Source organism: Nicotiana sylvestris, chromosome 2, assembly GCF_000393655.2.
Source record: "Nicotiana sylvestris chromosome 2, ASM39365v2, whole genome shotgun sequence".
NCBI classification, from domain to species: domain Eukaryota; kingdom Viridiplantae; phylum Streptophyta; class Magnoliopsida; order Solanales; family Solanaceae; genus Nicotiana; species Nicotiana sylvestris.
The window spans coordinates 200565080-200580174 of NC_091058.1; the positions used below are offsets into that span (position 1 = coordinate 200565080).

General features: G+C 41.8%; 1 pseudogene; it reads right to left on the bottom strand.

Moving 5' to 3' along the window:
- Positions 1–13836: 13836 nt before the first annotated feature.
- Positions 13837–14379, bottom strand: LOC104225767 (ankyrin repeat-containing protein At5g02620-like; annotated as a pseudogene).
- Positions 14380–15095: the final 716 nt, after the last annotated feature.

Sequence of the window (15095 nt, forward strand, 5' to 3'; positions counted from 1 at the left end):
AAATTCAAAAAATAATACTAAATCAATGTTAGAAGAAATGACAAAGGAAAAGAATAATATACCGCTGCGGTGTTGTGCATGGCATTATTCAACAAGCACTCTCCCGATAGAGACTGTATATTCCGAGAGAGTAACGCTCGTCCTCTTTTATGGATCTTCTAAGGGGGCAGCATAATTTTGCCCTAAATTCCCATGAACTAGTTATTGGGGAGGAGGAATATCCTCTTTCTCGAACAGATGCGGCCGGTGGAGATTATATAGCAGTTGCTGATTTAAGATTGGGTGAAGAAGGTGATGAAGCTGATTGCGTTGAAGGGTGAGAAGCAGATGCGGCAAGTGTAGTGCTGGTTGTTGGTTACTCATCAACCAAAGATGGCAGGGGACTTGTACTCAGCTTCACAGTACCAGGTGCAACGACTAGGATCGGGCAACGGGAGTTGGCATTTTCTACCATCTCAAACTCCCCCCAAAGAGCCGAGACATCATATTCGGTTGGTGTAGCTAACTCAATAGGTTGAGCATTTTGTTGAGTTGATAAGGATCTTCGTTTTCTATGTAGAGAAGCTCCCCTATCACTAGATTCTCCATCATCGTCGATCATTATGGTGTCTATTGATGGCCTGGATAGAGCACTCATCACCATAACTTCGGATACGACATAGGGGCGGCATTCTTCGCCCACTTATTCTTTCCTCCGGCTGTGGAGGAGTACTTTGTTTTTTGTTGCTTGTTCTCTATTCGGGGACTCTAAGAAGAAATACTTGCACTCGAAGCAGGCTGAGAGACACCTGTTCGAGTAAGTGGCTCCTGAAGCAGTCTCGCCACATTAGCAGGTGCAGACAAAATGTCATCCTCTGGGATGACAATCGTGCCCGCGGGTAGACCTGAATTCAATAAAGGGAGAAAGGGTTAATTAATTTCCTCACACAAAAAACAAAGACGAGATAAGTCTATGTTACCATGATTTTTGGCCTTCCACTTGTATTTAAGGACTAGTTCTTTCAACATGTGGGTTTTGGGACATAGCAACGTCTAAGATTTTCTGGATCCACTGGTCCAAGCCATCAACCCTAGGTGCAATCCATTGGGTTGCTGAAACAAGCTAAATAAGGAGGGTCGATAAGGATAAGAAAAAACTTCTAATGAAAGAAATATTAAACAAGGAGCTTACGAGTGTGATTCCTTGATTCCGGAAAGGATGAAGCCGTTACCGGAATAATATCAATGGTGGTGACTGCAAAAAACCATTCCATCTACCCACGATTGTTTTCATCAACCATGCTAGATAACAGGGCATGGTGGCCGCGTTTGTTGTAGTTTATCATTCCCCCATGAATATTTTGGAGGAATAGAGGTTCATCACATGAGATAGGGATAGCTCCTCTCCCTTTTAGTGTAGGCACTGAAGACAAGCAATTGTCCTCCACACGGAAGGACCTAATTGAGCCAAACACACCTGAAAGCGAAGACGGAACTCCATAATAACATAATCAAGCTCCCCGCTCAGAGAAAACCCTCCCAATCTAAAGAGATACGTGTAAAAGCATGTAAAATCCTCCTTGTGTAGGGTTACCCACACCACCAGATCAGGAGCGATAATGTCTAAATCATGGCAACAAAAATCTTCCTTTACAACAAAAATACTGGAAGGACGGATGGAAGAAGGGTATCTGCCAACAACCCATGTATAAGAGTTAGCAGAAAGAAATATCTCTTCGAAATCTTTGGTGGTAATTAGGCCCTTTGGGACAATGGTATTCACCGTAGGGGGGAGCAGCATCATCAGCTTTGTCTTTGTTCTTTGATGAAATAGATTTTCTTGAAGAGGAGGCCATTTCTTATCGTGAAAGAGTTTTTTCTCTGAAATAAGGAAGTTGAGGAAAGGTTGAAGTCGGAAGGTGACTTGAGTAAAGAAAGTCTTAGAAAATTCAGAATGTTATGAAGTGTAAATTTAAGGAAGTAGATGCGTATAAGTAAAGGTTTAGGCGGTTAAATTCATGGTCATAATTACATCGATAACCGGCAAAGGTTATGATAAAACATGAGATAACGCATGTTCGGGGCATTAAATGCAGCGAGGCATGCGTCTAATCAACCGCCAGAAGTCTCTCAGAGGGGGTTAGTGAAATTCCTGCCAAAAGGAACAATTTTACCAATTTCCTGGTGATACAAAGTTATGTCACCAGAAAGTAAGAGGACTAGTTGTATAGGATAAAATATGCTATGCTAAGTAATTGCATAAGAGAATGACACGTAGAACTGGAGGCAGAGGGTAGCTAAAACCGAAGACAACTATTATGTTTGTCACCAGAAAGAATGATGCTCATACAGATGCAATAAATGTCAGCCACTCGGTAGAATTTAGTGGAGAATATTCTATAGCATTTAATACACTACCTGTTATAAAGAATTTGTCATTCATGCCCACCGTTACACATTCTTCAATGACTCTCATAATTGACATTAAAGTGGGGCATGATCCTAAGACCTTGTTCCCTACGTGCAACTATAAATAGCGAGCTTTGTTATTCTTGTAAAGAGAGAAATTTTCATGCAAACTTATGCTACAATCTATTTACAACTTTACCTTCTGACTTTTTAATTTCGTTTCAATTCACTCTGAGGGGTACGTATAGACATACGTAAAAACTTCCTTGGTGAAGGAAACCTGCTCTATCATATCAGGAGTGAGGATATTATGGTTTGGGCAGTTTCATTCCTCTTTCACAGTATGAATACTAGAAGGGCGAATAGAGGAGGGGTACCTACTAACAACCTAAGTCCGTGGAGACGCAGATGGAACCTTCTCTTTGAAGTTATTGATGGTACTCATGTGTTTGGGTATGATGGTGTTTATAGTGGGAGGCTCGAAATCAATGTCAACTTCTTTATCTTTGTTTCTCTTCGGGCCTCCACCGAAGAGAAGATCGGAGTTTCTAAAAGAGCTGTATAAGAAGTCATGGTAGTAAAATAGCAGTAAAGTTTTTAGAGAAAGTTAGAGAAGATGAAAGTTTTCTAAGCAGGAGGAGACTGAGTGCAGGGAAGACGATAAGCTTATGAAATTTCTGGAAGTTAAAGAGTTAAAATGCTAAGTATAAGTAAGGATATTGTCATGACCCAAAACTGGATGACACCTATCGTAGAACTAGGCAAGTCACTACTCAACTTCTCAACACAATAAATGCTTTAAAAATAAAGATGGAAGCAATTAATATTTAAGAAAACCCTTTTTGAAACGGAAATAAATCCGCAACACAATACAATCTATCCTAGAATTGGGTTGTCACCAAGTACATGAGCATCTATACCGGAATACAGTCTACTACAATGTCTAAGAATAAGAATTGAAATATAGATAAAGATTGTGAAAGAGAGTCAAGGCCTGCAAACGCCACTACCTCGATAGTCTCCAGATCTTGACTCCTCAATTAGCAACCACCGCGACTGGCAGCACCTTGATTTGCACACGAGGTGCAGGGTGTAGCGTGAGTACAACAAACTCAATATGTAATAAATCCAAACTTTGAACTGAAAGGTAGTGATGAATTCAACATGCACAGTTCAATATAGAAATAACAGTGCATAACTGTAGCCATGCTTTCAAGTTCAATAAATAGCTCAAAATAGTAAAATAGATCAAATCTGAATGATATGAAGAATATAACCCCACTACTTCTACATGCCAATGCACATGTTGTATGTGATGCACCATGATGACAACCTCATGTGCTCACAGTCTCAAATGCTCAATCAGTCGGTACTGTATATGCCCCAGGGAAGATTTATCCCGGAATATATACATCATTGACCATCAGTCACCTAGTATCGAGTAGGGCCATTCCAGCTCATGGAGTAGATCCATATCTAGGTATATAATGCTTCGGACAAGATCCATGTCCAGGGAAGATCCATCCCTCAATAACATCAACCGCACTCACTGGGGGTGTGCATAGACTTTGGAGGGGCTCTTTTAGCCCAATCGCTATCATAAATTAGTATAACTGCTGCGGCATGTAGCCCGATCCCATAAACGTCACTCATAATTAGGCTCTCGGCCTCACTCGGTCTTCAATCTCTCCAATCTCGCTCACGGGCTCATAAATGTCATGAAACTAGCCCGAACATGATGATATGATGTATCAATAAATTACAATAGAGACTGAGATATGATATGAAATAAATGAACATGACTGAGTACAAAATATCAATGAGATCAGTAAGTCAACAGTAAGAAACGACCACTATTGGTCCCAACAGTACCAGCATATGGCCTAAACATGATTTCTAACATGATTGACAGCTCAGTTATTTTATCACATGGTGAAAACACAAATATCAACAAGATAGGGTCCCTTTATAGTGCCATGGAATCGACCAGGTTCCAATTTACATAGTGCACGCCGGCATGCCCGTCACTTGGCATGTGCGTCACCTCAATAGCAATCACATAACACATAATTTGAGATTTCAAACCCTCAGAACCAAGTTTGAAAGTGTTACTTACCTCAATACGGGTAAAACATCTACTCTAACACGCCTTTGCCTTCCCCAAACGTCCCGAATATAGACGCAAGCAGTACAATACAATCAATATGGTCTAAAGGAATCAATTCCACAAGAAAGAAAAATATGAAGTTACAACCCAAAATCCGAAATTGGCCAAAAGCCGACTTCGGGCCCACATCTCGAAATCCAAAAAAGTCACAAAACCCAAAAATTCATTCACTCACGAGTTCAACCGTTCAATTTCTATCAAAATCCAACACCAAATCGTCACCTAAAAACCCCAAATCTACTCTCCAAATCCCTACCCTCAAACCCCCAATTTCACATAAAAACCATGCAATCTAGGTGGGAAAAACAATGGGGAAACAAGATTATTGACCAAAAATGAGTACAAGAAGCTTACCTCAAGAATCCCCTCAAAAATCCTCTCAACAATTGCCTAAGACCGAGTTCAAAATGTTGAAATAAAGACAAAATCGCGAACCCTCATTTTTAAACATTCTGCCCAGGCTTTTCGCACCTGCGGAACCGCTTTTGCGGTAAAATCTCCGCTTATGCGGAATCCACTTAACCAGCTGCCTCTGCTTCTGCGAGCCCTAGACCACATCTGAACATATCGTAGGTGCAGAAAATGCCAGCACACCTATGGAACCATCCCGCACTTGTGCCCTTTTGCCCGCTTCTGTGACCACGTAGGTGCAGGAAACATCTTCGCACTTGCATGCTCTGCTCACCTCTCCCTTTGCTGCTTCTGCGGCTCTTGCCTCACTTCTGTAGGCTTGCACCTACGGTTCCCACTCCGCAGGTGCGATTACAGCAACAGTAACAAACTTCAGCTACTTCACAAACTCAAAACCAAGTCTGTTAACAATCCGAAATCAACCCAAGGACTCCGAGACCTCAACCAAACATACCAACAAGTACTAAAACACAATACGTACTTAGCAGAACCCTCAAATCACCTCAAACAACATCAAAAACACTAATTGCACACGGATTTAAGCCTAATGAACTTTGAAATTTCCAAATTCTACAAACAATGCTGAAACCTATCAAATCACGTCCGATTGACCTCAAAGTTTGCACACAAGTAACAAATGACCCTGCAAACCTACTCCAACATCCGGAAATCCAACCTGACCCCGATATTAATAATTTCACTCCTGCTCAAACTTCCCAAAATTCAAACTTTCGCCATTTCAAGTGTAATTCTACTATAAACCTCCAAATCATAAACCAACCGTGCTAACGGAACCACCTGAATTCAAATCCCATGTCGTTTGCACATAAGTCAACATCCGGTCATCTTTTTCAACTTAAGCTTTCCATTTAGAGACTAAGTGTCTCAATTCGCACCCGGATGGATGGAATATCGTGAACTATTGGCCTCCTCATGACTCAACTCCTATAGACCATCTATATTGGGCACACATATCTGGCCCTGCATCCTCAACACCTCATCATCTCTAATAGTCACATCTCAGACATCACCATGCTGAACCTTGTCCTTGGGGACAAGAAAATGAGGATCAACATATTGTCACTCTCTGATGCAATCAAATAAGGAAGGCCGAGAAACCACACAGGCTAGGACCTAACTAGGCTCCGAAACATCTAATCTCACGAAATAGTTGGCTAAGGCCTGAAAAACAATTGCAAAAGGTCTCTCACCAACAGGAATGAATACAAGACTACCCATACTTACTGCCTTCCTACCCAGATGATACAGAATAGTAATATAATAGTCCTTTAGTATCTCCAACCATCTTCGCTGCCTTAAATTGAGATCCTTCTATTTGAACAAGTGCTGGAGGCTCTGATGATTTGTAAACACCTCACAAGACACACTGTAGAGATAGTGCCTTTAAATCTTCAACGCATGGACAATGGCAGCCAACTTCAAATCATGAACAGGGTGGTTCTTCTCATGGGGCTTCAAGAGAAACGAAGCATAAGCAATTACTCTACCCTCCTACATTAAAACACACCCAATACCGATCCAAGAAGCATCACAATATACTGTATAAGAACAAGAAGTTGATGGTAGAATTAGAATTAGAGCTGTGGTCAAGGTAGTCTTGAGCTTTTAAAAGATCTCCTCACACTCATCCGACCACCTGAAATGAGCACCCTTTTGGGTCAATTTGGTCAAAGGTGATGCAATATACGAGAAACCCTACACAAAGCAACGGTAATAACCAGCCAACCCTAGAAAGATCCAAATCTCCGTAGCTGAGGACGGTCTGGGCCAACTATGAACTGCCTCTATATTCCTTGGATCTACCTAAATACCCTTACGGGACACCACATGCCCCAAGAACGCCACTGAACTGGGCCAAAACTCACACTTGGAAAACTTGGCACAAAGCATCTCTTCCCTCAACTGTTGCACCACAACCCTCAAATGTTGGGCATGCTCCTCCTGGCTACGAGAGTACACCAGGATATCATCAATGAATACAATAACAAATGAGTCGCGATAAGTTTAAAATACACTATTCATCAGATGCATGAACGTTGTTGGGGCGTTGGTCAACCCAAAAGACATCACAAGGAACTCATAATGACCATAACGGGTTTTGAGAGCTGCTGTAAGAATATCTAAGTCCCAAATCTTCAATTGGTGATACCCTGACCTCAAATCAATCTTGGAGAACACCCTCGCTCCCTGAAGATGGTCAAATAGATCATTAACATGCGCCTAAGGGTACTTGTTCTTGATTGTGACTTTGTTCAACTACCTATAATCAATGTACATTCTCATAGTGCCATCCTTCTTCTTCACAAATATAACCGGTACACCCCAAGGTGACACAGTAGGCCTAATAAACACTTTCTCAAGGAGTTCCTGAAGCTACTACTTCAACTCTTTCAACTCAGTCGGTGCCATACGATACGGAGGAATAGAAATGGGTTGAGTGTCCGGCACCAAGTCAGTACCAAAGTCAATATCTCTATCAAACGGCATGCCTGACAGGTCTACAGGAAACATATTCAGAAAATCTCACACTACCGGAACAGAATTAATAGTAGGGGTATCAACACCAACATCCCACACAAAAGCCAAATAAGATAAACAACCCTTCCCAACCATCCACTGGGCCTTCAAGTATGAAAACACTCTATTGGGAACATAGTCTAAACAACCTCACCACTCAATCCGTGACAACCCTGTCATCACCAAAGGTATAGTCTTAGCGTGACAATCCAAAATAGCATGACCTGGAGACAACCAATCCACACCAAAGATCATGTCAAAATCAACCATATTAAGTAGCAAGAGAACAAGTATAGTCTCCAATCTCCCAATCATCACTACACATGACCGGTACACATAGTCCATAATAATGGTCTTACACACTAATGTAGATATATGAACAGATGAAGCTAAAGACTCACGAGGCATATTCAGATAATGAGAAAAATACGATGATACATTTGAATAGGTAGAAACTGGGTCAAATAATACAGAAACATCTCGGTGACATACTAAGATAATACCTGTGATCACTATATCTGAATCCATAGCATATGGTAGGGAATGCATAGAATCGAGCCTGGCCGCCACCTAATCGTCCTCCCCCTCTAGGGCGACCCCTAGCTAACTGAGCTCCACCCCGAGCTGGTTGGGCGGGTGTGAAGTAATGGGTGTTAAAGTCATAGGTTGACTCCTCTGCTAAGCTGAACCTCCTAAAGGTCGGAGACAATGCCTATTAATATGACCCAAATCTCCAAACTCAAAGCAACCCCTCCCTATGAATGGCGGTGGGGACTAAAGGGAGCCCCGAGCACCGGATAGCTGCTAGAAAGACTCGACAAAGATGAACCTTGAGCTGATGGTGTATGATACGAACTCTGAGCTGGAAAGGAACTAAGAGATGAGTGACCCTGCGAAGAACTGTGTGAGCCATGGCTAGATGATACACCGTGGTGAACTAGACGAGCCATTTGAGAATGCCTATAGAGATGACCCTGCCTTGGTAGAACTAACTATAGAAGGAGCACCACTAAAACCACCTGGTTCTCGAGACCTATTGGCCTCCCTCCCAACCCCTCCTGGCTGCGGACCAACTCTATTTGCCGAGAAATGTCAACAACCTCATCGAAAGTAGCACCAGATACTATCTCTAGAGTCATAAGCACCCGCAATAGAAATGTGAGGCCATCAATGAACCTCCTGATCCTCTCCCTATCAATGGGGACCAACCAAACTACATGAAAGGCCAACTCAGAAAACCTCATCTCATACTGCGGCACAATCATATCATCCTGATGTAACTGCTCAAATTGTTTGTGTAGCTCCTCTCTGCGAGACTGCGGCACATACTTCTCCAAGAAGAGAACGAAGAAATCTTACCATGTAGGTGGCGCTGCATCGACAGGCCTATGCCTCTCATAAGCCTCCCATTAGCTGAAGGCTGCCCTAGAAAACTAAAACGTAGTGAACGGGACCCCACTGGTCTCGATAATACCTACTGTACGGAAAATCCTCGGACACTTGTCCAAGAAACCCTATGCATCCTCTGACTCTGTCCCATTGAAAGATGGAGGTTGTAGTCTATCAAACCTCTCTAGTCTCCACTACTCATCATTAGTCATAACAGGAACCACATGGGCCTGAGCAGCTACCACTGGCTGGGCTGGTAGTGCCCCCAGTCTCTAGAGTCCCTACATCACCTACTCTAGTGTATGAGAAACGAGAGTCTTAGTAACTCCCCCCTGCTTGAGAAGTGGTTATTGCGGCTGGAACAAAGACCGTCTAAGCAAGACTGGTGCGTATGATAGGAATCTGAGCTAAGGCCTCCAGAAGGGCTGGAATCACGATTGGCACAGCTGGTGCCTAAGTTAGCCTTACGGGCACATCCACAACTGGGACATGCTCCTGAACTGGGGCAACTGGTGGATCTATTGGTGCTACCCTATATATTGTACAAGCTGCACCTCTGCCACTACCGCGGCCTCTATCGCGACATCAACCTCTCTTAGCCCTGACTGGCGGTACTGCTGGCTGTCTGTCCTGCCCAGTAGTGCGTGTCCTCACCATCTGTGAGAGAATAGAATAACAGAAGTTTAGTTACCAAAGTCAATAGATTCGCATAACAAAGATTTAAGAATGTGAAGTTTCCTAAGGTTTCGGCAGCCTCTCGAAGATAAGAACAAACTTCTCCGTACCAATCCGCAAGACTCTATAAAACTAGCTCATAACTCGTGAGACCTATGTAACCTAGGCTATGATACCAACTTATCACGACCCAAAACCGATTCTCGTGATGGCGCATATCGTGGAACTAGTCAAGTCATTACTCAACATCTCAACACACTAAAAGCTTTGAAAATAAAGACGGAAGCAATTAATATTTCAGAAAAACATTTTTAAAATAGAAATAAATCCACAACACATTACAATCTATCCCAAAACCAGGGTGTCACCGATTACATGAGCATCTATACCGGAATACAGTCTACTACAATGTCCAAGGAATAAGAACTGAAATACAGATAAAGATAGTGAAGGAAAGTCAAGTCCTGCGAATGCCATGCAACTACCTCGATAGTCTCTGAGATCCTCACTCCTCAATCAGCAGTCGTCGCGACTAGAAGCACTTGGATCTGCACATAAGGTGCGGGGTGTAGCATGAGTACATCCATCTCAATAAGTAAAAAATCCAATCTTTGGACTAAAAGGTAGTGACGAACTCAACTGACATAGTTCAATATAGAAATAACAGTGCAGAAATGTAGGCATGCTTTCAAGTTCAATAGATAGCTCAAAATAGTAAAATAGATCAAATCTGAATGATGTGAAGAATATAACTTCGCTACTTCTACATGCCAGTGCACATGTTGTATGTGATGCACCATGCTGACAACCTCTTGTACCCACACTCTCAAATGCTCAATCAGTCGGTACTGTATATATCCCACATGGCCAAGGGAAGATCAATCCCGAAATATATACATCACTGACCATCAATCAACCAGTACAAAATAGGGCCATTCTAGCCCGTCGAGAAGATCCATCTCCAGGTATATAATGCTTCAGACAAGATCCATGTCCAGTGAAGAGCCATCCCTTAATTATATCAACCGCGCTCGATGGGTGTGTGTGCAGACTTCAGAGGGGCTCCTTCAGTCCAAATGCTATACTAAATATGTATAACCGTTGCGGCGTGCAACCCGATCCGATAAATGTCACTCATAATTAGGCTCTCGGCTTCACTCAATCATCAATCTCTCCAGTCTCACTCACAGGCTCACAAATGTCATGAAACTTGCCCGAACATGATGATATAATGTAACAATAAATAACCGAGACTGAGATATTATATGAAATGAATGAATATCACTGAGTACGAGATAGCAATGAGATCAGTAAATCAACAGCAAGAAACGACCACTATGGGTCCTAACAGTACCAGCATATAGCCTAAACATGATCTATAGCATGATTGATAGCTCAGTTATTTTATCATATGGTGAAAACACAAATATCACAAGATAGGGTCACTTTAAAGTGCCATGGAACCCACCGGGTCCCAATTCACAAGGTGCACACTGGCACACCCATCACTTAGCATGTGCGCCACCTCTATACCAATCGCATAACACATAATTCGGGTTTTCGAACCCTCAGAATCAAGTTTGAAAATGTTACTTACCACAATCCGGGAAAAAAACTCTACTCCAACACGCCTTTGCTTCTTAAATCGGTCTCCAACGTTCCGAATCTAGCCACGAGCAGTACAACACAATCAATATGGGCTAAAGGAATCAATTCCACAAGAAAAAATACGAAGTTAAAAGCCAAAAATCCAAAATTGGCCAAAAGCCGGCCCTTGGGCTGACGTCTCGAAATCCAACAATATTCACAACATCTAAAAGCCCATTCACTCATGAGTCTAATCATACAACTTCTATCAAAATCCAACACAAAATAGTCACCTAAAACCCCTAAATCTTTTCCCAAAATCCCTAGTTTCAAACCCCCAAATTTAACCTCAAAGCCACACAATCTGGGTGGGAAAAACAATGGGGAAACAAGATTATTGACCAAAAACGAGTACAAGAAGCTTACCTCGAGAATTCACTTGAAAATCCTCTCCATTGCCTAAGACCGAGTTCAATATGTTGAAATGAAAAAAAAATTGCGAACCCTCGTTTCAAGGCTTTTCGCACCTGCGGCCATATTTTCGCACCTACGAAACCGCTTTTACGGCAAAATCTCCGCTTTTATGGAATCTAATTAATGAGCTACCTCTATTCTGCAAGCCCTAGACCACATCTGCACATATCGCAGGTGCGAAAAATGCCATCACACCTGTGGAACCAACCTACATCAGCGCCCTTTTGCCCGCTTCTGCGACCACGCAGGTGCGGGAAAAATCTTCGCACCTGCGACCACTGATTACCACTCCTTGGCCGCTTCTGCGGCTCTTGTCCTGCTTCTGCGGGCTCGCACCTGCGGTTCCCATTCTGCAGGTGCAATTACACCAGCAGTTACAAACTTCAGCTGCTTTACCAACTCAAAACCAAGTCCGTTAACCACACGAAATCAACCCCAGGCCCCCGAGACCTCAACCAAACATACCAAAAAGTCCTAAAACACGACACTAACTTAGTCGAACCCTCAAATATCCTCAAGCAACATCAAAAACACGAATTGCACGTGGATTCAAGCCTAATGAATTTTGAAATTTCCAAATTCTACAAATGACGCCAAAACCTATCAAATCACGTCCGATTGACCTCAAATTTTGTACACAAGTCACAAATAACCTCACGAACCTACTCTAACTTGTGAAAATGCAATCGGACCCTGATATCAAAAAGTCCATTCCCGGTCAAACTTTCCAAAAATCCAACTTTCACCATTTCAAGCCTAATTCTACTACTTACCACCAAATCACAATTCAGACGCGCTTCTAAGTCAAAAATCACCTAACAGAGCTAACGAAACCATCAGAATTCAAATCCGATGTTGTTTACACATAAGTCAACATCCGGTCAACTTTTCTAACTTAAACTTTCCATTAAGAGACTAAGTGTCTCAATTCGCTCTAAACTCTCTCCGGACCGGAATCAACTAACCCGCTAAGTCATATAACATATGTAGAACATAAAAGGAGCATTCAATGGGGGAACGTGGCTAGAACTCTCAAAACGACCGGCTGGGTCGTTACAGATATAGACGGTAAAAATCATGGTCATGATTACCTCGAGAACCGGCAAAAATATTGCTGAGTCGTGGAGTAACACGTGTTCGGGGTATTAAATGCAAGAAGACGTGTGTCCTTCCAAGCATCATAGACTGTTCAAGAGATTTCCCGCCAAGAATAGGATCTTCACCAACTTCCCAGTGACACAAAGATATGTCACAGGAAAGCAGGAGGACTATCTGTATAGGGAAAAATTGATTTATAATAAATGATCGAATGATAGCATGAGACGTGGAACTCAAGATAGGTAAAAGGCGAATCATGTAACAACTAGTTCTGGGAACAACATCTGCAATTGACATCGAGTAAACCCCGAAGGGAGAATGGCCAACGGGAACAAATTGTATATTGGCCATCAGATAACATTCAATGAAGAATATCCTCTAATATTTAAATGGGCAGCCGTTGTAGAGAATATTAGCATTTATGGTCTGCCGTTACTTATTTATCAACGACTCCTTTATTATCATTTAAGTGGGGCTTGATCTTAGGATCTTGTTTTCCTATGTATAGCTATAAATAGCACGCTTAGCAGTCATCGTAAGACACAAAATTCTAGGAAAAATATATGCTATATTTCATTTTCATTCTCAATTAAGCAATTTTATTTTCTCTTTTACATTGTTCTCATTTTTGTCCTCAAAGACACTGCTCTCTGAGTCTGACTTGTTATCTTCTTCAATTTCAATTGCTAAGTCTTGCTTTTAATTTTATTTATTTATCATTTTTGTATCAAATTAGTTCGAATGTCTATAAACCGTGTAACAAATTCAACTGTACCGTATTATAGGTAAACAACCATCACGTGTACCAAGTAACTCTACCCACCAAAACTTAAGCAGATGAAAATAATTAGTTAGTCACCTAGCTTATTTTTTGTCTTCGCTAAGGGTACGAATCAAATAGGTGCAACGACCCCCTTATACTAGAATGAGATTGAATAGCGAGCGACCTATTCACTGTTGCCTAGAGCAAATTAAAAGGATTAACCAAAAGTTTCTCAGAGATAAAGACCTATCTTCAACTCGAGTATGCACATGAAGATAAAGCCAAGGGCTTCGATTACCCCACAAAAACAAATTACAACACGGGGACGGGTGCACCAGGAAACTTTCTATATAGCATATATCTTCTTGTATTCATTGTTTAGAGCATCTGAATCTGAAAGGACTGATGCTGACCAGGACCGCGACCTGCCTGCCAGAGAGTTCCTTTGGATGCTTCTCTTGTTCGAGGACTTTATCTCATTCATAGCAACCTAATAACACATTGTTCCAATAGTTGTAGCCATTATGCTTGATCCAGTTACGGATACTAATATAGGCATCCACAGATTATCGTCGCCAACAACAATGTACGATAGGGACAAGTAAGCCACTGAAACAAACAAACATGCTACTCACATTAGCTTGTTTATAATTGACATCATCTTCTTCTTCGCTCTGCTTTCTATTACCATGATTGTAGTTTGCACAACCACAACAGCAAGAGCGATGGATAAGGATATTGAGTCAAAGACGAAGAAAACCAGAAATGCTGGATTTGGACCTATATTTGCTTCTCCAAATGAATGATCAAGTGGGATATCATTCGGATCATCGACCCATTGGCCATTGATTTGAAAAATTGCACCAGAGGCTATTGTGCCAATGAGCATTCCCTTGAAGCTAATAAAATTTTTAGTATTTTTACTAATGGAATTTTCATTGAAGGTCTTGTCATCAATGAAGCATTCCAAGTTGCAGCAATTATTGAGAAGCTGTCTCTTTTGTGGAAGGATTTCAAGAACTAGTTGAAACTCAAACGAAAGGAGATGTCCCTTGAAGATCTCATTGTTCGGTTGAGAATCGAAGAGGACAACAAAGTAGCTGAAAAGAAAGGTTGTGGAAACTCAATAATAATGGGAGCAAATATTGTTGAGGCTACTTCTCAAATTAAGAGAAAGAGAAAGCAAGCTTCTGGGCCAAGAAATAACCCAAGCAACAAGCGGTTCAATGGAAAATGCTACAACTGTGGAAAAGCTGGACACAAATCTGTAGAGTGTCGTGCTCCAAAGAAAGACAAGAAGAAGGGTCAAGCAAACATGATTGAAAAGCACAAAGATATTGATGACTTGTGTGCTATGCTTTTTGAATGCAACCTGGTAGGAAATCCTAAGGAGTGGTGGGTTGATTCTGGAGCCACTCGCCAAGTTTGTGCTATGAGGGAAGCATTTTCTACATCCGAAGAGACGCTTTCTATGGGAAATGCTGGTACAACAAAAATTGAAGGATATGGGAAGATATTTCTCAAGATGACTTCTGGCAAGGTCATGACTTTGAACAAAATCCTTCATGTTCCCGAAATTAGGAAGAACTTAGTCTCTATTGGACT